This window comes from Mustela erminea, chromosome 7 (assembly GCF_009829155.1).
Source record: "Mustela erminea isolate mMusErm1 chromosome 7, mMusErm1.Pri, whole genome shotgun sequence".
Taxonomy (NCBI): domain Eukaryota; kingdom Metazoa; phylum Chordata; class Mammalia; order Carnivora; family Mustelidae; genus Mustela; species Mustela erminea.
This window is the reverse complement of record NC_045620.1, coordinates 107,997,733-108,016,915: the sequence shown is the minus strand read 5'-3', so window position 1 is coordinate 108,016,915 and position 19,183 is coordinate 107,997,733. Positions and strand designations below refer to the sequence as shown.

The following is a 19,183-nucleotide window of genomic DNA, read 5'->3' as shown; positions in this document are numbered from 1 at the left end:
AAAGCAGGAGACCAGAGAAAGGAAATGTTTCGTTGAGAAATGCTTTGACGATTAGGATAGAATATTATTAATGTCTCACTGAAGCGCTTCTTGTATTTTAGAAACAGATCTCCAGGATAAGTACAGTGAAACTCTCCAACCTCTATTTCTGATCTCTCAAATATGCAATTCCTGGACGACTTGTCCTTGACATCCAGAACTGGAAAATGAGCTTGATTTAACTTGAGGAACTTGAGTTGTTGAAGCTTTAAAATTATAAAATCTACATCATCCTGTATAGTTGGAACATAAGACATGCTTATCACCCTATCAAATTTTATTTTAGTGTTAGTAGTCAGTATGAACCACTTCCTCCAAATTAGAAACGTTTCACTGATTTTACAAAAGCATCTGGACTAAGATTTGGCATCTAAACACGTTCATATTTCCCACCCCAGTACTCAGCTCTAGCATCTTCAAGATGCCAATGCTATACACAGAACAAAACTCTTCAGATACCTCTTTACTTCCCCCACTTTCCCAGGATTCAACCAGTGAAACAGAACAGTAGGAGATATATAATAAGACAGTATTGCAAGAAATTGACTCACACAATTGTGGGTGCTGCTCAGCAGGTGTGAAACCCACTGGGCAGGCCATCAGGAAAGACAGACCGGAACTCTCACAGAAGAGAGAAGCTGCTGTCCACGGGCAAATTTTTTTCTTATGAGGCAAGACTCAGCTCTGTTCTTAAGGTCTTTCAGCTGACTGAATGAGATCCACACAAATTATCGAGGATAATCTCCCTTATTTAAAGTCAAGTGCTTATAGCCTTTCATCGCATCTATTAAATACCTTCACAGCAACACCTAGATTAGTGTTTGAGTAACAGGTACCATCACACCCTCCTCCACCAACTTGGGCAGTAAGATAGAGGAGTCACCCTCTGCCCTGGGTTTTGATCCCTGTTAACAAATATTGACAATACAGACAGGCCACAACTATTAGAAGTCCTGATCTTCACCTTCCCACATAGAGTTATATAAAGGTTTTCAAGAACCTGTCATTGCACACTTTTTTATCTTCTCATATACGCCTCAGCGTCCATGACCAAGATGATCATGTAGTAAGTACCCAGTTTAATGCCATCTCAACTGAGACCTGCGACACCGGAAAGAAAAATCTCCACATCCTATGGAAAAATTTTCTCACCTGCTATCTCATGGAGGAAACAGGAAGAGAGCAGCAAAGATGTGACCTGGTTTCCACCCAGCAAACTGGTTTGACTTACCTTCAGGCAAAGGCCACCCAAAGTCATGAGGGTTCTCTTACCTCTTCTTTTCCCCTATTCTTTTGTCATTTATCACAGCAAAAAGACACCCATTTTTATCTTGTACCAGGAGCTCTTAGTCTGTTTTCTCCCACAGTATCCCAGCACTTTTAGCCAAAATTGTTGCATTCTGGGGAAAAAGACAGAACCCTAAACAATGATGATCTAACTCTAAATAAAAATTTGCCATGACAAAGGTTCACTCAGTGGTTGAATTAGAATTTAAGGTTTGAGGTAGGAGAGAGGAGAGGTTTTCTTTTTCTTTTCTTTTCTTTTTTTTTTTTTGAGATTTATTTATCTATTTATATATTTGACAGAGAGAGAGTGAGCGAGTGCAAGTGTGCCCAGAGAGCAGGAACACAAGCAGGGGGAGAGGGAGAAGCAGGCTCCCCACTGAGCAAGGAGTCCCATCTGGGACTTGAGCACAAGACCCTGGGATCATGACCTGAGCCTAAGGCAAACACTTAACAACTGAGCCACCCAGATACACCCAGCCCTTTTTTTTAAAGATTTTTTTTTTATTAGAGGCTTTTAAAAAATATTAAGAAGGGAGTTGAAGTAGTGAAGTTTATCTTCAAAGACAGACTTGTATCTAATTGGTTTCCTTTATTAATTACATGAACTTTGAAAAGCCTCAACCTTCTGTTTCAGCTTTCTTGCCCATAAATAAGGGGAAGAGATTAACTTCTCTTACAGTTTTATTTTTCTTTGATCTTATGGATATAAAGCAGCATAACAGAAAAGAGCTGACCAAAAAAAGTACAGAAGAGTAACCTGAAGTATAAAGTAGAATGAAAAGGTCTGGAAATAAGTAAAAATTATTATAAAATAATACATTAACAAAATATCAAATATTTCTCTTTTAGACATTTTAACTGCTTTATTGAGGTATAATTTACATACCACAAAACATATCTTTTATTTATTTTTAATTTTTTTAATTTTAATTCCAATATAGTCAACATGCTAGTTTTAGTTTCAGGTGTACAATATAGTGATTCAACAATTCTAAACATTACTCAGTGCTCATCCCAGTAAGTGTACTCTAGGGGCTCCTGGGTGGCTCAGTGGGTTAAGTCTCTGCCTTTGGCTCAGGTCATGATTTCAGGGTCCTGAGATTGAGCCCCGCATTGGGCTCTCTGCTCAGCAGGGAGCCTTCTTCCCTCTCTCTTTCTGCCTGTCTCTCTGCCTACTTGTGATCTCTCACTCCGTCAAATAAATAAATAAATCTCATTAAAAAAATAAATTTCAAAAAAAGATTTTATTTATTTATTTGAGAGAAAAAGATAGCCAGAGAGAGCATGGTGGGGGATGGGCAGAAGAGGGAGGAGCAGACTCCCCCAAGCAGGGAGCCTGATGTAGGGCTCCATCCCAAGATCCTAGGATCTTGAGCTGAGCTGAAGGCAGATGCTTAGCCGACTGAGTCACCCAGGTGTCCTCCAGTAAATGTACCCCAACCCCCTTCACCTATTTCACCCATCCCTCTACCCAACCCCTCTAGTAACCATCATTTGTTCTCTATAGTTAAAAGCCTGTTTTTTGGTTTGCTTTTTTTTCCTTTGTCCATTTGTTTTGTTTCTTAAATTCCATATATGAGTGAAATCATGGTACTTGTCTTTCTCTGGCTGACTTATTTCACTTAGCATTATATTATACTCTCTAGGTCCATCCATGTTCTTGCAAATGGCAATATGTCATTGTTCTTTATGCTGAGTAATATTCCATTGTGTATATCTACCATGTCTTCTTTATCCATTCCTCTATGCATGGATACTTGGACTGCTTCCATAATTTGACTATCGAAAATAACACTGCAATAAATATAGGGGTGCCTCTATCTTTTTGAATTCACATTTTTGTATTCTTTGGGTAAAAACCCAGTAGTGGAATTACCAGATCCTATGGTAATTCCAGTTGTAATTTTTTGAGGAACATTTGAACTGTTTTCCACAGTGGCTGTGCCAGAAACTATAAAAAATTTCAATAAAGACAGACTCTGACCCTGCATTTGTACAATTCACATCCCTGGCCTCACCCCAATCCTGGCTCTGTACCCTTGGTAGCCTCTGGGTTAAAGGCTTACAACAGGGAGCATGGTAGTGCCATAAATGCAAATGGAAAAGAAGAAGAAAAGCAGGATTGAAAATGGAGATAATGAATTCAACAGCAGGTATTTTATCTGAGGGGCTGTGTGGGCATCTAGATGAAGGAGACTCTAAGCATTTGAGAATAAGAAAATGGTATCAGTAAAGTGGAAGAAAAATCAATACTTGGTGTCTGTTATATGCTGGACAATCTACATATATTACCTCATCTACCAACAGCTATTAACATGACTCTTTAATTATGAAGTTTAATCTCCATTTAAGACATTTTTTAATGGATATTAAGGTCACAGCCCCAAGATCATACAAATAGCCAAAAATACAGCTGTCTGAATTCTAGGTCTGTCTGACTCCAAAATCCACCCTTGCCAATAAACTGAGCTGCCATGAGCAAGTCACATACATTTGCATTCATCAATAAACCCTGAAATTGGATGAGATTCCCAGAGAGAGTAAGTGCCCCTTGCTGCTCATCAAGCCCGTGTTATTATCCTAGTGACCCTCTCAAGGATAGGAGGACTTTTTCTTGCTACTCTCAGGACTGGAGCCATTCTTTGGACTGGAGCTTTTCCATCCACTAAGAAATTTCCCCTGCAGCCTTATGGTCTACAAGTATCATAGCCTCTGAACTCTAAGCTCTACTCACATATGAAGACCCCTGGCTCCCTTCCATATTTATTCACACTCCTGCAGCCTTGTTAAAACCAACAACTTGTTTCCACAGTCTTTGGAACCTTGTGACCTGACCACCAGTTTCTTTCTCTCAGGGCATGGTTGTGAGTCCCTAAGTGCTGGCAATATTTAGTTTCAGGTCATACCTCTTCCCAAATGCCCTGTTAATCAGAGCAAACCTCGCTATGTCTTAATATACGACATCCCCAAATTTCTTGTTCCATCTTACTTCCCTAGCATTTCTTACATAGGTGACTGACTACAGAAATGATTTGTTTCTCAAATAAATCTCATTTCTTCCTTCTCCATTCATTTCTTACAGTCACGTCTTTCCCTTAGACCATCATCCTCCCTCAACTACTCCAGTATGAATCCTATCCATACTTCTAAGAGTAGCTTATATTTTACCCCCTCACAAACGTTCTTTCATCAGTCCAGTCTGAATCAATCACTCCATCTATGCTATGACAGTGCTGATTCATTGGACACTCATGTGTTATTTCTAATCAACAACATATCAGTTTTGACGGCCTAACTAGAGGACAGAGGCCAGTGCTTTATATTGTCTTATAATGTTTGTTAATATTCCCAAAACTTCACACACAATGTAGGGACTCTGACAAACAGCCACTGAATGAGATGTTTCTAAAGCAGGGAAACCTGGAGTTGCAGTCCTACATACTCCTGACTGTCCTTAATTTCTCTCACTGGCCTCTTACTTCTAAAATAAGGATAGCATTATATGAAATTCCGGGGGTATTATGAGGAGGAATATAATGAGGATATTTTAAAAATATCTACTGATATATTTTCCTTTTTGGTTTTTTTTCCTAGCAATTCTCAACCATTTTCTGCCCCAGTTAGGAGAGGGCAAATCCACCTAAGAAAACAGAAGGATTTGACTGAAAGAAGTCCCAATGAGATAAGAGGAGAAAGAATAAAGCCCTTTTGACCAAGAAAGGAACCAAATAGAGAGAGAAAGGGAAAAGAGGTTATTCACGAGTGCCCTCCCATCTCCTGCTTTGTTCCCAAAGTATGCTCAGCACCAGGGCCAAATCTAAGGAAAAGTGGTAGGAAGAGCCCCAAAATGCCAGAGAAACCAAAATCAGGATTGTGCCATCATTCCTATTTGGGAATCTAGAAGGAGACCACCTTGAAGAAGTTGTGCATGAACATGAAGCAAATGTAGTAGAGTTGGATGCTGTGTTCTGGCCTACGTCAGGTACGCAGAGGATGCAGAATTCCCAGCAGCTCCCAGAGAAGATCTGAAGAGTAGCCAAGGGTCCTAGCTGGTGAGATCACTAATAAGATTATTGCAGGAAGAAGACAAGGGATTCTGTAATAGCACATTTATAGGAGAGACCATCTAAGAAAATGAGCAAATCAGAGTGTTAGCCAGAATCAAGGAAATTACTGCCAGCAAGACCTGAAGACAAGAAAGGGGCCCCCACTGCATCTTGACCATGCCAATGGAAAAAAACAAGAATCACAGCAGACGGGGAAGATCATGAGCAAATGAAAACGAACAATCACACTGACTCTGTTGTCCAGAGACCATTAAGATAAACACCTCCAAATATGCATGGGGTTCTCATTCAACACCATGTGGGAATGGGTTCTTCTCCATTTCCCAAGACAAGAACAGAAAATACTTGGAGTATTTGTCAAATTCCTCTAAATAATCAGCTTTGACTAGGGAACAATGGAATTACTTTTAATTTTCCTCTCTCTTTGTGAGATGAAGGGCTTGAGGACAAAGGAGAACAAAAGTTGTAAAGAAAGATAGATGGTATTCTTCCCACATTTGAGGTATGGTATTCCATTCTTGACATATCTCCCTCCACAATAAATTTACAATGAATATTTTCTATTAACTGAAGAAAGCAACTTATGCTACAGAACTAAGGATCCCACACCACTAGATATGCTTTAATCGCTTATTTTCCTGATTGCCTTAAAGTAGGTTAAGAAAAAAACCTTCTCAAGTAAGAAAAGAAGAAAAATCATTATGACATGAGACTTAACTGAAATTCTGCCCTATTAGATTTTGCTAAGAAGAGAGAAGTGCCAGATGAGGGGATTTCAGGGATGAGTTATTATATTTGCAAATTGGGATAATGAAAATTACCTAAGCAGTACCATGAATTTAAATCAACTATGTGATTTTTTTCTTGAGTTTTAATATAAAGTAATTGTTCATTCCTTCCAAGAAATAGTTAAGGTTGCTGATTCTTTTGCATAAATCCATGTGCTCTGAACAATAAAGCTAATAGCCCAGTAAAGTCTATAAAATGTAGCTACATAGCTGTTTCCAGGGCTTTATTCCAGGGGCTAAACAGCAGTTTCTATTTCTAGTCAACTGCTGTCTTTATCAAATGACTTCCTTGACTCAGTGACAGCTTTTTAAGACATCTTCTAAAGGAAAACTTTAATTTCTCATCTTTGTCCTTTAAGAATGTAGTTTCTAAAGTATTAGGATTGACTACTGTTATATTTTTGAGGGTTTTTAATAATATTAAAAACAATTATGTATGTGTAATACTAGCTGTACAGAACATATTGGCTTTGTTATTCATCATAGAAACATGCACTGGTTTTACTAATTTCACTAGGATTATGTTATCATATTTCATAGTTATCTAAAGTGTTAAGTTCTAATATCAACAAACAAAAGTATTTTAGTCCAATGACAAAAAAAATTGTTTTTAACCTTGTGTTCTTAGTTATGTAGCCTTTCCAAAAAGAGATCCAAAGAAACAAATATAAGAAAGCACAATCGAGAAAAAGCTTCTACTGAGAATGGGGACTAACAGCCTCACAATTTTAGATTATTATGTTTACTCTATCTTATTAGATATAAGATGGTAATGTTAATGGATGTTCACCCCTCAGTCTTCTCTGTGCAACAAAATTACAAAATGTGTTCTTAAAGAATAAAGCACACTGGTTATGTTTATCTGACATTTTTGCTCATTATGAATTTGGATGCCACAATAATTTAATGTCTTATATAATTTAAACCAGATTTGTTTTCTGTTCTATACATAAGCAAAATAAGTTAGATGACCTCCATGATTCCCAAGATTTTCTGCTGTTTTATCTAAAATTTTTATACTAGAATTCAGTCATAAGGCATATCTCAAAAAATTTTTTTCTTTAAGATTTTATTCATTTATTTGAGAGAGAGGAGAGAACGGGAGAGAGAGCGAGCATGAAAGGGGCAAGGTCAGAGGGAGAAACAGACCCCCTGCTGAAGAGGGAGCCTGACAGGGGACTTGATCTCAGGACTCCTGGATCGTGACCTGAGCCAAAGGCAGTCGCTCAACCAACTGAGCCACCCAGGCGTCCTATCTCAAAAACTTCTGAAAGTTCAGGGCATTGTGGCAAACACACAGATTGTATAAGCTCAGAATAACCTAAGACATGAACTGTCCCTCTGGTATTTTCCCATTCTAAATATGCAGTGGCTTGAATCACCCCTTTGGCTTCTGAATTGATTGAGGATGATCTGAGAGAGAATTGATTTAATTCCTACCCTCAGGGATAGCCTCGGAGCAGTCCCTCAGGGAGAGAGTTCAGTCTGAATCCAGACCCCAGAACATTCTGATCCACCTCCACATCTGTCTAAGAATACCAAGACATTTAAAGGGAAGTTAGCAAAGCCCAACTCCAGCAGGGTATGACTAACTATTTTTAGCAATTTAAGAAGGGATGTATGTGTGTGTACACATATATATACACACATGCATATAGCTTATGATAAGTTGTCCACTCTGAGTATTCAATTTTTTACCTGTAGAATGAAAAGAACACACTAATGATCTCTAAAGCCTCTGCCAGTTCAAAAATGCTATGATTCTTCAAATTAGATCCTTTTCTCCCTACTTCCCTTCAAAATGGTGACGGATGAGACATAAAATTTTTCAGTAAGAAGAAAGCACTGAAAACTTACATAGAAAGCTAAAAGTCTAAAAGGCATATTATAAAGAAAATAAAGTTTATATTTGACATAGAGTTTAAAGGATTATATAACACTAGTTATTAAAATGGAAAAAAATCAATGTGAAACCATGGTCTTAAGGACAAATTTCTTTTCACATTTCTGTCATTAGAAATAACCCAACTCAAAATGTTTGCTCATCAACACTCACGCATACCTCCTTGCAGCAAAAAGACAAAGAAGCTTGGAAGATAACCAATTCCAAGTAAACTCTCATGAAGGAAATGCAACACCTTGTTGTGGCTAAAAAGTAGGAAAATTTTCAAAACGTATGTGATATTGGTGGACTAAAGAGACATGTACAGGAACTCTCATTGGTTAACCTGCAACCATTCAAGTATCCTAAACTGAATAGTCAATGGATACAACTGATTGATTAAATGTCCACTATGTTATTTTTTTTAAAGAAAATTAACATAAAACTACACGAGAAATGTGATCGTAGCAGAACAGAATCACTTTGTATTAACCGTTAATACTAAGCAATATATTAATATATGTGAGTACTCTGTTTATTAAATATATAACACATGCAGATATACTGTCCTCGTTCTGTGTCAACAGGGCCGATACAAGGAATTGGAGTAAGTCAAACTGTCCCATTAATGGCAGAAACTACCCCCAAGAGCAAGAAATATTCACCACTCGAGGGCATTTCCAATAACCAGGTGTAATTCATTTCATAAGCCTTACAAGAATTTTGGCAATGTTTGTGTCTTTTTCCTGATCTTTAAAGTATTCAAATATGACATTTAAGGTCCTAATTTTAGTTAGAAGAATTTGATTAAATAGTTTTGTAATCCATGTTTTTGTCTCTGTGAAATTTTAACTTGATAAAGATATAAGTTTTAATGTGTATATAATGTCTAAAAGTTTAGTAGTCCAATATGATATCCACTAGCGACATGTGCTATTTAAATGTAAACAAATTAAAATTAAATACAATTAAAATTCTGTTCGATCACACTAGCCACATTTAAAGTGCTCAGTAGCTATAGGACTGACAGCTAGCATATCTGATAACACAGATATGGAAGGTATATTAGCTTATTTTTAGATGTGTTAGTTAGGATATGCACTGACCAACTATATTTATATAAAAGGCTCAAAAATATAGTGGTTCACTCAGCTCAGTCAAGAAAGAAGTTCTTTTCTTTCTTATCTAACTAGAACTGGTGGGTGGTCCCAACACAGGATTGGTAGGTAGAAAGGCAAATTTAGCCCATTAGATCTCCAAGAACCCAGGTCCCTCTTTCCTGTTTTGTTGTCCCTTGGGGTACTACCCTACTCGGCAGGACTGGAACTGTCCCTGTAACATCTTATCTGCATGTTCCAGCATGTCAGAAGAGGAAGAAGAGAAAATGAAGGGCAAGAACTTCCCTTACAGAAAATGCAACAGAATATTGTACACATTACTTCCATTCACAATGTAGCCCCCGTCTGGTTGTTATGGAGGCTGGGAAAGGTGGTGAACTTCTGTGGCTGTATGCCCATCTACAGCTTGGGCCAGGGCAGTATTATTTCTAAAAAAGATAACAAAGGGGCGCCTGGGTGGCTCAGTGGGTTAAAGCCTCTGCCTTTGGCTCAGGCCCTGGTCTCAGGGTCCTGGGATTGAGCCCCGAGTCAGGCTCTCTGCTCAGCAGGGAGCCTGCTTTCCCCTCTCTCTCTGCCTGCCTCTCTGCCTACTTGTGATCTCTCTCTCTCTCTGCGTCAAAAAAATAAATAAAATCTTTATTAAAAAAAAAAAAAAAGAAGATAACAGAAAGTTTACTGGAGAACAACTCTTCCACAAGGGAATACTGTTTAATGGATTTATGGGGGGGCAAAGTGGAGATTAAACAACATTTAAACAGTAGGAGATGTTCTCCTCACTCAACAGTCAGTGGAAAGTAAAACTCCAATCAATATCCATTCCACTGGTTAGATAAATTCTACTACTAATACATTTTCTTCTGGATGAAGTAATGTAAAGCAGTAATAGAAGACTTAACAGTTTCATTTAAAAACTCACTAAAAAGAAAGTTTTACTGTCTTGGCTCTTATAAAATAAATATTAGCATTCACTTTTAACTCAACTTCTTTATAGGGAAAAAATTTCTTTAAAGAATGGTGCTACCCATAAAATCTGTAAAATAATGTACTTAAGTCAACACTGTATAATTATTACGCTATAGAACACTCCAGCCAAAAACAATAGTTAAACTGCATATATAAATAAATTTGACAATATAACAGGTATGTTTTATAGATTAAGCTTAAGTTACACAGTAAATGTTTCTAATATTTGATTTTGTGCATGAAGAATTTTAAAAGGACATTATTATTAAAAGACACTAAAATAAATTCATTCTTCTTTAATAAAAGATGATTTGCTATTGAGCTTCAATCCTAATCATTTTTAATCTGCCAGTGGTATTATATAATAGTGGTTTATATACTTACCTTTCACTTGTGAAAAATTGCTTTTTAATTTTTTATTTTTTATAAACAGGGATGGGGAGGGAGACAAACCATAAGTGACTCTTAATCTCACAAAAATTGCTTTTTAAAATCACATATATTATATATTAAATATTTAAATTATACATTTTAGGAAATAGAAATTAGCAAAAGGACAATAAAAATCACAATATCATAACCATCTTTTAGCAACTGCATATAAAAATTTAAAAACGTGCTTCATAATTGTTAGCAGTAATCTTTTCTGATATGCTTTTGCTCAGACAGAAATGTAGGAAGAACTTTACTTACACATATTTTTAAAAAATAAGAACAAATTTCAACTGTTGGCTGAAAACATTTCAAAATCCAAAATTGATTAATTTTGCATCAATAATAAAAGTTTCTCAGACCAATGATTCCCATGTGGTGCTAAATTATACTGATCAGAGACTGTTAGTACTGGCAAGTCAATGTTCATGCTAGTCAACAGTATGTGTAAGACAAATGTGTACATTTCGTTACTTATTAAAGTGACCTTAAATAATATGTTAAATGCACTATTTGTAAAGCAAATGAATTCTATTTTAATTTCTTCATCATTGGATTTAAACAAGCAGTTTGAGAAATCAGTTTCAACAGCAATCAAAATATTTTCCCCTCTTACTTCCTCTTACCAACACTGAAGAGGAAAGAGTGCAATATGAGGGTAGCATCCTCTCAAGTGGCTTTCTTCATTGTCTATTATTAGTTTTTGACTGTTTTCCCTTCTGATCCATATGGCCCATTTACATGCACATTTCTAATCTGTTGGATTAACACCAACAATTTCCAACCCATTCAAGATATAAGATAAAGCAAGGGAGAGTGACATTTTATGATGATTATTTTGTGTCTGTTCTATGGCTTATTTAAGAAAAAGAAAATACTTCACTCCTTATTCCACAATATGAGTCATCAGATATCATGCAAAATTCTTATAGTATAGAGTATTTCAAAAAGCTAGATTTAGGGGAAAGGAAAGTAGAAAAAAAAGAAGAAAAATCTCTATGACTGCACGAAAGAACTGACAAGAAATTGAAAGCAATCCTCAGAGGCCAGAAATGACAAGCAGAATCCAGAGAGAGAACAAAATGCCTGTGCTGGTACCTGTCATGGGAACATCTGCTGATCCCGAGAGGCCTACAGCTTCATGCTTACCAGGCTATGTGACTAAAGAACAGGGATAAACCTAGGGACTAAACCAAATGGGAAGTTGGATTAGACTCTCATAAAAAAAAATAATAAATAAATCCCTGAGAGCTGACATCTTAGTGAAAGAATGAACTGAAATTTTTAAAAGACTCCATACTGCACAAGGAGAAGATAAAGATACTTGCCCTATTTTATTTCTGTTAGCTCTGGGATGAGAAGGAATGATCATCTCTTCTGAAAATGCTTAACCAGAAGCCTGATCTCAATTGGAATGGAGCTGAAATCGTATTACTTGCTTCTGAGGATCCCCAGAAGCCTTAGGCAATAATTTAAAATAGTCATGAATTAGCACTATGGCTTGACACCAAGCAGAGACGAACTCAAGTACTCTGGAAGAGAACACCTTAAAATCAAAATGTGAAAGATCTTTTACAGATAAACTCCCACGGAACATGAACTCACAGTCAAAAAAAAATGAAAACACACAAGAAATCAGCCCCCTATGAGCAAAAATCAGTAGAAATAACAAATAAAATCAGATCCACTTAAATGGCAGATACTAGAATTATCGAGTAAAGATTTAAATATACATGTTAACTCTAAAGATTTAAGAGAACTGAACAGAACACTATCTAGAAGGGATTTAAAATTTTTAAAACTTCTAGAAATCAATATTAAAGGCAATGTAGCTTGAAGAAGAAGGAGGAGGAGGGGGAGGATGGGAAAGGGGACGGACGAAGAGGGATGGAGGAGGGGGAGGGGTGAATGAGAAGAAGAAGAAGAAGGGGCAGGGGAAGGGGGAGGAGAAGGAAAAGAAAGAAACAAACAAACAGACAGAAATGGCCAATGAACACATCAAAAGGTGTTCACTCGGCAAGGTAAAAAGTAAAACCAGAGAAAAACTACATTACACATCAAAATACATTGGCAAATTTTCAAAAGCCTGACAATGTCAAATTTGGCAAGTGTGTAGAGCAAGGGGAATCTCAATCTCAAATACAACTGGTAAGAGAATAAACTAATACATACACTTTAGAAAAGTCCGGCATTATCTATTAGAATGGAAAATACCCCCTACCCAATGTAACTGCATTAATGTATAACTACTCAAGAAAAACTCATGCTTATCTGTACGCTATATAATAATGGTTATTGCAGCACTGATTCAAAATACAAAAAAAAAAAAAAAAAAAAACCTCTGGAGCCGAAATGCCCATCATAGCTGACCAGCGAAATGAACGAACTGCAACTGGATGGAAGAACACAGATAAATCTCATGACATAAGCAAAACAAACAAAAAAACCCAAAAATGTGTACAGTATATATAAAGTCCCAAACAAGCAAAACTAAACTATATTATATAGGTGAAAAACCATAAAGAGTAAAAAGTTATATAATAATAAAAAATAAGAAGAAGAACCATTGTTATTATAAAATTCAGGATAAGTAGTTATCTTTGGGGGTAGAAAAATTATGATGAAGAGAAGAAAATGGTATGCTTTGGAGTGTTGATAATGTTCTTAACCAGGGTGGTGGTTATATGGAAGAATTTCTTAAGCTGTACATATAGTTCTATTTTGCTAATATTTATATGACAAAACAAATGTATAAGTTAATATAGAAAGGGGCAATTTAAAACTGAAAGACAGGGCGCCTGGGTGGCTCAGTCCGCTAAGTGTCTGCCTTCAGCTCAGGTCATGATTCCAGGGTCCTGGGATCAAGTGCCGCATTGGGCTCCCTGCTCAGTGGGGCTCCTGCTTCTCCCTCTGCCTGCTGCTCTCCCTGCTTGTGCTCTCTGTCTCTTTCTCTGACAAATAAATAAATAAAATCTTTTTTAAAAAATTAAAAATAAAAAAATAAAACCGAGAGATCATTTTTATTCACTGATTATTCCATGTGGTACTTTATATTTTCCAGACTCCTCTGAAATTTGGTTGTAGCCAATGTGACTATTTCCAGCTAATGGGCTCTTAGAAGAACTCATACATGCCCCTTCCGGTCTGAAGCACTTAGAAGTAGACTTAAATTCTCCATGCCCTCTCTTCCTCTGCTGTGGCAAGCCATGAATCCCCATTTTGAGATAGTAAAGGCACAAAATGTAAGCAAATTGGATTCCTGTATCTCAGTGCTGAAGGGAGCTGTTCTGCAGAAACACTGGATCTTCAGAGAAATTTGCATGAATGGGAAATAAAGTTCATATTTAAAGCTATTAAGAGTTTAGGATTTAGGAGTCTCTGGGTGGCTCAGTGGGTTAAATCCTCTGCCTTCGGCTCAGGTCATGATCCCAGGATCCTGGGATCAAGCCCAGAATCGGGCTCCCTGCTCAGCAAGGAGCCTGCTTCCCCCTCTCTCTCTCTGCCTGCCTCTCTGCCTACTTGTGATCTCTGTCTGTCAAATAAATAAATAATCTTTTTTTTAAAAAAGAGTTTAGGATTTAATGTTTCTGTAGCATAGCCTAGCCTAAGTGACCAACACAAAAGAATTCAGAGCAAATAAGATAAAAATAGGACTAAACATATTAAACAATATGCTCCCCAAAAAATTTTTTTGTGGAAAATGTGAAATAGGGGTAAGTTGACATGGAGAATAAAATGAGAATTACAGCTCCAGAAAATTTTCCGCAGAGAACGGAAGGGGTAAAATTCATAGAGATATTGGCTCTGGATCTTTCTAAACTATTTGAAATGAGCCTTCCTCAAATTCAAGAAACCCTAATATGTCAAGCTGAAGAAAAAGAAATCCACACCTAGACATGTCCTTTGGAACTGCATGATACCAAAGACAAAAAAAGAGATATAAAAAGTAGCCAAAGAGCTAAAATAAAACATAAGAAACAGCAAGTGTCGTCCCTTTTATGCTGTTCCTACCACTGGAGAAGAAGGAACCCTCGGGCACTATTGGTGGGAATATAAATTGGTGCACCTCCATACTGTTTTCCATGGTGGAAAACATGGAAGTATGGAGGTTCCTTAAAATATTAAAAATAAAAATACCATATGATCCAGTAATTCCACTAGAGGCTATTTACTCAAGGAAAATGAAAACACTGATTCCAAAAGATATATGCACCCCTATGTTTATTGCAGCATTATTTAGAATAGCTAAGATATACAAGCAACCTAACTGTCCATTTATAGATAAATGGATAAATTATATGAATTTAGAAAATACTTACGACTAAACAAAAGAGAAAATCCCACATGTCATAACTTGTGGGATAAAGCTAAAATGGTACTTCGGAGTTTTTTGGTTTTGTTTTTGTTTTATTTTTAAAGATTTTATTTATTTATTTGACAGAGAGATAGCACAAGTAGGCAGTGGGGCAGGCAGAGGGAGAGGGAGAAGCAGGCTCTCTCCTGAGTAGGAAGCCTGATGTGGGGCCCGATCCCAGAATCCTGGGATCATGACCTGACCTAGGCAGCCACCTAACCAACTAAGGCACGCAGGCACCCCTAAAATAGAACTTTGAAATAAATGGATAGCCAGAAATATTTGTATTACTAAATAAAAAAAGCTAAAAATTAATAACCTAAACATTCATTTAAGTCCTTAGGAATAAAAATAATATAATAAGCTCAAAGAAATCCAAATATAGAAGTGAAAGATGAGAACAAAATTTAAATAGACAAGAAAAGTATGAAGAAAATGAAATAAACCAAGAGTCGGTTTTTAAAAAATAATACTAAACTGATATTAGCAATTTTCATCAAGAAAACAAGAAAGAGAAAATGCAAATTAAAATGTGATTAAAACAAGAACACAACTGCAGATAGAGAATGAAAAGAACAAAATAAATTTAACTGGTAACTAAGCCTCTTCCTCCAAAGAAAATATCAGAATTGGATGGCTTCACAGGCAAGTTTCCACCGAATGCTCAAAGAAAACACCACCCCAATTTTGTGCAAACTTTTCTGCAGATGACCAAAAAAGAGGATTATTGAAAGAGGCTACTTAATTAGCTGAAGTTATGTTCAGTATTTTACAAGTGATTGTGTGATGCTGGTACAGAAATAGAAATACAGATCAACAGAATTGAGCAGAGTCCATGAAGAAGTATGCATCCATACAAGCATCGTGTGTGATGGAGACACCAAACAGGAAGGACCATGCAGTAAATTGTGCTGCAGCAAATGGCTTTTCATATGAGGGGAAAGTGAAATTGAAGTACATAAATAAAAAGAGGAAAAAAATGAAAACATTTTAGAAAAAATACGTAGGTGGGTTTCTTTATGACCTCCTTAAAAGGAAGACAAAGAAGCATAGATCCTAAAGGAAAGACTGATAAATTCAACTACTTAGAAAATTAAGAACTGGGAGAAGTTATCTGGAAAGCACATAATCCACAAAAGAGACTTAAAAGAAAACCTTCTAATAATAAGGAAAAAGAAAATCTGTTAGAAAAATGGGCAAAGGAAGACACTTCACAGAAGCAGAAACACAAATCTAAAATATGAAAAGGCACTCTATTCTCATTAGTAATCAGAAGAATGTAAATCAGACCAGGAGATTTCATTTTAAATGTACCAAACTGACAAAAACTAAATAACCAGGCAATAAGAAGTTCAGACACAAAGGGACTTTTTATACACTCCTGGTGAGAGTATAAATTAATATGACTACTTTGGAAAACAATTTGTCATTATCCAGCAAAGTGTAAATCCACATATCCTATGACCCAACAATTTCTCCTCCAAAGATTATACTCTACAGAAAATTTTGCATCTATTTACCAGGAGATATACATAAACATATTTGAGGGGTGCTTGGGTGGCTTGGTCAGTTAAGTGACCAACTCTTGGCTCAGGTCATGTTCTCAGGGTTGTGAGATCAAGCCCTGCAACAAACCCTACACTGGGCATGGAACCTGCTTAAGATTCTCTCTCTCCCTCTTCCTCTGCCCCTCCCTCTCTGTTCGTGCTCTCTCAAAGAAAGAAAGAAAGAAAGAAAGAAAGAAAGAGAAAAAGAAAGAAAGAAAAGAAAGAGAAACCATATTTGGAATAGCATTGCTTTCCCCAGCAAAGAGAAACTAGAAATAACTCAATCTTCTACCAAGAGCAGAAATGATGGAACTATAGCTACATGCATTAACATGAGTAAGTATAATACAAAAAGGGAACAAAGCAAGCTGCAGAATATATACAATACATTTCCTTTAACACAAATGTCAAAAACATGGGAATCTAAGCAAAATTTAATTTAGGAATATAAAAGGCAAGGTTATAAAGAAATGTAAGGAAATGCTAATCACAAAATTCAAGATTGTAGTTATCCCTGAAAATGAAGGAGGAAGAAGGATATAATTGGAAAGAGGCACACTGGGCACTTCATAGGTACTGGAATATATGAATATACATATATATTCATATATTCATAATGCATATACATATATACACATTACTACCTTAACTATTGTTAATTTTTAAAAATTCCTGCCTCACAAGTAATTTCAACACAGCAATACACAAAACAGCAGTTATGATCTTGGCATTGGTCCAACATCACATGCAATTGCCAAACTGCAACAAATGAAGAAAAGATGGCAAATTCTCAGTACATAGTGTGGGCTCAGCCTTCTCAACTCATCACTGGTAGTAGTAAAGTTCTGGGTGTTATTATATATGGAATATATTTAATATATTGGCAGTGTCTCTACTGGCTGGACTCTTCCTGACCATAATGGGTAAATCCCTGGCTCCCACAATAGCATCCTACAGACTTGTCTTAACCAGATGTATTCTCCATAGGGATGCACTATATTACATAGACGAATCAAAATATATTTAAAGTTTTTTACTGTGTATTTCAATTAAAATTTAAGTCTCTTTCGAATAATACATCAATTAGGTTAAATCTATTTTTTTTTAAAAAACTCGTTATCAGGAATTATTAATTAAGAAAAATTGCTACAACGGATCCCAGCAGGCTGCGTGCACAGCCACGTTTGAATGGCTTACAGTGGGGTTCAGCGCAAGAGCAGAGGGACGTTCTGGGTTGTTGGGCTCAGGTGATCAGTGCCGGGTCTGGGCTGAGGCGTCCTGAGGTGCCATGAGGCATCGGTATTTATGAGACTATGGCATCTGAAGCCTACAATGTTAAAAAAAAAAAAAAAAAAGAAAAAGAAAGAAAGAAAGAAAGAAAAAGAAAAAAAGTCTTTTGTAATAATATTGAGGATCATTCCACTGATCTTCCTAGAAAAGGGATCTCAAATTTTACTAATAAGAGCATGAAGGAGGTTAGGAAAGCTCCCAAATTGTTGACTGCTTACGTAAAAAGAACAGTTGGACAAACTGTGGAAAACCCAGATATACTACATCAGGGATCTACCACAGAAAGAAAGTGCATCGTCCTTTTCCAAATTCTGGTTGCAGGGAAAAAACAGTCCCCTACAAGTGGGGGCTGTGACATGGCAAATAAAGAAAATCAACTGGCTTGTGTAGCCCACCTGCCTGAAAAGGTACGCCATGATCGTCGAACATATTTGGTTAATTCCAGTGATTCTGGTTCTTCACAGACAGAAAGCCCATCATCAAAACATAGTGGGCTTTTTTCTGAGGTTTCTGAAGACCATGAAACAATGGCACAGGTTTGGTTCAGCAGGTATTTGAGATTGAATGTAGCTGTAACATTCTGGAGAAAGAGGAATAGAAGTGAACTTGTAGTTTATTGGGTGAAGATAGAAGACCTTGGAGCTGTTGTGGACTGCCTTCCTGTGCTCACCGATAGTTTACAGGAAGAAAAACAATACATCTCACTTGGCTGCTGTGTAGATTTGCTACCTTTAGAGAAGTTCCTACTTAAAAGCAAATTTGAAGAATATATAATAGTTGGTTTAAACCAGCTTCAAGCAGTCATAAAAAGGTGGTAGTCAGAACTATCATCCAAAACAGAAATTATACATGATGGAAATATTCAGATTGTAAAACAACAGTTAAAGGGATTATGGGAACAGGAAAACCATCTTACTTTGGTTCCAGGATATACTGGTAATAACGCCAAGGATGTAAGTGCTTATTTATTACAGTTGCATTGACAGACTTCATCTACTCAAGAACATTTTATTATTCAAAATGTCCTCAGACTAAAATTTCTTTAAAAAAAAAAAAGTCTCATCTGAGAACTGTGAAATGTGAAAAGAAATCAAAACCCTTTTATTTTTTTCTTTAAAAAGCCACATATGAAACCACTAATGAAACCCTAACAATCTACTTCACATTGAAGTAGAAAAATATCCAGAAGGAGCAGCTTCAACTTCAATGAGGTGAAAGAACACTATGAAGACTGCCTGCCTTTGCTGCATTTGGGATTTACATGGTTCTTTGGTAACACTGTTTAAGAACTACTGGTCTTGGGGCGCCTGGGTGGCTCACTGGGTTAAGCCTCTGCCTTCAGCTTAGGTCATAATCTCAGGGTCCTGGGATGGAAAGCCACATAGAGCTCTCTGCTCAACAGGGTGCTGCTTCCCC

At 36.7% G+C, this 19,183-nt stretch overlaps 1 pseudogene; it reads left to right on the top strand.

Moving 5' to 3' along the window:
* Window positions 1–17,876: 17,876 nt before the first annotated feature.
* On the top strand, window positions 17,877–18,764 carry LOC116595973 (annotated as a pseudogene).
* Window positions 18,765–19,183: the final 419 nt, after the last annotated feature.